Consider the following 4,103-nt stretch of genomic DNA (forward strand, 5'->3'; position numbering starts at 1 on the left):
AGACGTTGCCCACTGAATGCGTATATGTCTGTGTGTTGTGGGGGGGAGGGGAGGGGAAAGAAGGTTCTCCTCGCCGTCAGCCTCGTCCCGCCGGCCGCGGCCGCTGATCCTGACTGTTTGTGTTGGCCTGAACGACGCCAGGAAGAAGGGGGGGCGGGGGGGGGAGAAGCCAAACAGCTGAGAGGATGTAAACACTGGGGCACGTGACCCTATCTCTGGGTGGGAGGCGGAGTCGATCTCTCCTTCCTTCGGACTGGACACCTGGTTTGTTGCGTCGACCTTGCAAGCGGAGAGACTCCGCCCCGCAACTCCACGACCAATGAAGGGGCAAGAGCGTTGCGTCAAAAAAAAAATTTGATAACGTCAGTAAGGCAGCCAATAGCAGTTCGCAATTTTTAGGCTTTGTTTTTTACTTAAGTCTGTCAAATGGCAGCTTTTCGGAGGAAGATAGGGAGCGGTAACTTGTGAATGGAATCTTATTTGTTTGAAAAATAGAAAATGTGATGCCGTAGGTCAGTGTTTCTCAACCTTGACAATTTTAAGGCATGTGGACTTCAACTCCCAGAATTCCACAGCCAGCATTGCTGGCTGTGGAATTCTGGGAGTTGAAGTCCACATGCCTTAAAATTGTCAAGGTTGAGAAACACTGCCGTAGGTATTATTAAATTTGGCTTTAGGAAAGTTTTTTTTCTCAGTTTCACAAAAAAGAAAGAACCAATGTTATGCTCATTTAATGTTATGATCTATAAAAATAGAGACGATGTTACTTGCTCGTATTATTTTTGCTTTTGCTTACCAAAGTCATACCAGATTTCCCTAAAACCTCTTCCCGTGAGTGTAGATGCACATACTTATGCTAAATAGTATGCCCCACTTTCCTGGAAAGCCCAATTTAATTGCTGCTAGAGCAAAAGTATGAATCCCCTATTAATAAAATAAGTATCCTAGCATCCAGTTTCTTGACGGAAATAAAAGTATTTCAATGCACATTTTGGTATACTTTAAAAATATATTTCATAACTTTGGTCCACAAATTTATTTTCCACTTTTTATGTTTCCAGAGAGAGAACCCTGTGAGCATGGTGTACTTTTAATGATGCACCGTGTTGTCTTTGCATCGAATACATTTTTTGGAATTATGGCCAAAATCTTGGTCTCATCAGATCAACACATTTTCCCACATGCTTTTGTCAGATTTGATATAGGTTTTTGCAAAATGTAGCCAGGCTTAAATGGTTGTTGTTTTTTTGTAAGAAAAGAGTCTTGCTACCCTACTCCAAAGCACAGACATATTAAGAATACTGGAGAATGTGCCACATGTAATACACAACCAGTACTTGCCAGAAATCCTGCAGCTTCTTTAATTGTAGGTCTCCTAGCAGCCTCTCAGACCGGTTTTCTTCTTTTTTTTATTTTTTTTATTTTTATTTTTGCCCTTAAAAGATGATACAGACCATCCTGTTCACTAACTGCTGTCATGCCCAATTTACTTATACATTATTGACTGCCCACTTTCTAGGCCATTTTATTTATGCTACAACTCTGATAGGACTCTGTAGACTTCTGGCTCTGGATCCTTGAACTCTCAGCTTCTACTCACATTGGCATCGCTGGCATTGTATCCTGACTACCAGACAAGATCTCTTTTGTGGATCAAGTGATGAAATGTGCATTGTGATGTAATGCAAATACTATTCTTGCATCTGCAACCTAAGTTACTTAAATATTCCTACTTCCACGTTGGTAGTGTATAACAGTGAGATTTGTGTCAATAATTTTGATAGGAATGCCTGTAATTGTCAGAGAGAAATAATGGCTCGTGAAGAAAATAAATCTTTTTTGTTTACTTAGTCATTTCCCTTAGTCTCTGATTACAAATAGGTTGCCCTGGCACAAGCAACACTAAAAATGTCATCAGTTCTTTTATTTGTTGGAGTGAAGAACACCAGTTCATTATTGTGATGCTCTATCCGGTATTATAATTAGACTTTCACCAGGGAAAAAAGATTCTGCAGTTATTTCAGAAGTACTTTTTCCTGTACTGTAATCTAAGTTTTGCATTTGCTCTATTCAGTTTGGATGTATTGTTAGCCATGGCATTAATGTATATTAGCTATGACAGATATACTCTGAATTTTATTTTCTAAGTATAAAAATTGTTTTTAAAAATGAATGAAAAAAAAATAAACTTTTCATACATACATTATTGTGCAGATAATTTCATCCTATAGCATCTCATTAAATCGATTACAAAGTTAAATATTATTTTTCTTTGTTTTTATTTTTAATGCAGATCAATAAATTGTTTGTCCTTATTTAGATATGATTAAATGCTATTTTGTCAGGAACCTCATTTAATGCATAATATTCATGCAATTAAAAGTTAATTTCTCCTGTGTCTATATAGTCTATCCACGTGTCTATAATCCTTTTCTCTAATACAGACTGTAATTATCATGATGAAAACCATTTTTCACCTCTGTTGTCATCTACAAACCTTTATTTGTGTGTGAAAGGGAAACTATTTTGGGAATGGTCATCGACTGATTAGATATGCATACATCTCTAGATTAGATATGGTCATACTGCAGAACATGAGCTGGAGCAGGATAAACATGGAATGGATGGGACAGATACGTGTAAATCCAGTCCATTTTGATTATGAAATCATGAATTTGGAGGTTTGTTTGTTTTTGTCATGCTCTTCTGCATTATAAAAAATGTCCTCCTGTTGTTTATGTACAACAATGTTTCTCAACCTTGGCAACTTTAAGATGTGTGGACTTCAACAACCAGCATGCTGACTGTGGGATTCTGGAAGTTGAAGTCCATACATCTTAAAGTTGCCAAGGTTGAAAAATACTGATGTAAACTCTGTGTAGTTATGGTGAAGAATAAAGATGAGACAGCACAAAAACAGAAAAAAGTATTTAATGTCTGGTATATCTCTTCTTAACTCAGATTGTCTTAACACTACCATTATCACTCCAATCATAGCACTGGGGGAGGGCATAGATTCTCTTATCTCTCATTATTACCGATCATTCACTGCTGTGATTGTGTGATGGTCTTTTTGTACTTCATAAACTAATTCACCCGGCTTATGATTTATTTTATGGGAAATACACCCACAGATACGGTTAAATGAGATTCAATGAATTACTTTCTCAGCAACTCTCCACAACATTACCTCTGCATTCATGAAGACGACACAATAATTCTATATGAATATCCTTTACCTTTGTGCAACTCTTCCTAAAGTTTTGTTTGAAATTTGTATCGGTATCCCAACCCATATTTTACCACAATATATCATCTGAGATAAATTGCTTAAAAGAAATACATCAAAGGAGCATATCTGTAGGTATTCCTACAAAGTCGAATACTTTTCATTCCCCAACTTGCTTCCAAATTTCATTTGACTCTGACAGAAAATAAGTTACACACATTTCTACCTTCTTTCTATAAGAATCTAACTGTTTGGGTTTTTTTTTTTACCCAGACCTTATTTGGATCTCGACAGTCATGTCAAACTGCTTCTAGGATAACCCAGTCCATTAAATATGTAGAAGAACAATGTCAGCCAGTACAGCGTCTGCAAAAGGAAGTCCTGTTTCTCTAAAAGAAGTATTTAAAAATATCAACCTGCATATAGATGGGCTGAAAAGGGCTAAGGAAATAATAATAATTTGCCCTGTAATTAAACAAACAAACCCAAGTTATGCAGCAGACATATTTCAATACGCTTTATGTGTGATGAATTCAATAAATACAATATGCCCTCATACAAGAGGATCCAGAAACACCCCAGAAACATATCAGAAATACACACTGGAATGTATACTGGCATAGTCCCCTTCTGAGATAATGGAGTCCTGTAGTGTCTCATATGAAGGCATGACATAAGATATCAACTGTATCTCTCTAGACCAGTGTTTCTGAACTATAGCAACTTGAAGATGGATGGACTTCGGCAATATGTTGCCAAGATTGAGAAATACTGCTCTAATCTAAAAGCTTAAGGAAGGAAGGTGTATACCACTCATAGAGCATCTGAATTGATAGGTGATTTTTTTAATAACAGGAAGATTTGGTCATGTTAC

The sequence above is a fragment of the Protobothrops mucrosquamatus genome, unplaced genomic scaffold (assembly GCF_001527695.2).
Source record: "Protobothrops mucrosquamatus isolate PMUCROS unplaced genomic scaffold, P.Mucros_1.0 scaffold1651, whole genome shotgun sequence".
Taxonomy (NCBI): Eukaryota; Metazoa; Chordata; class Lepidosauria; order Squamata; family Viperidae; genus Protobothrops; species Protobothrops mucrosquamatus.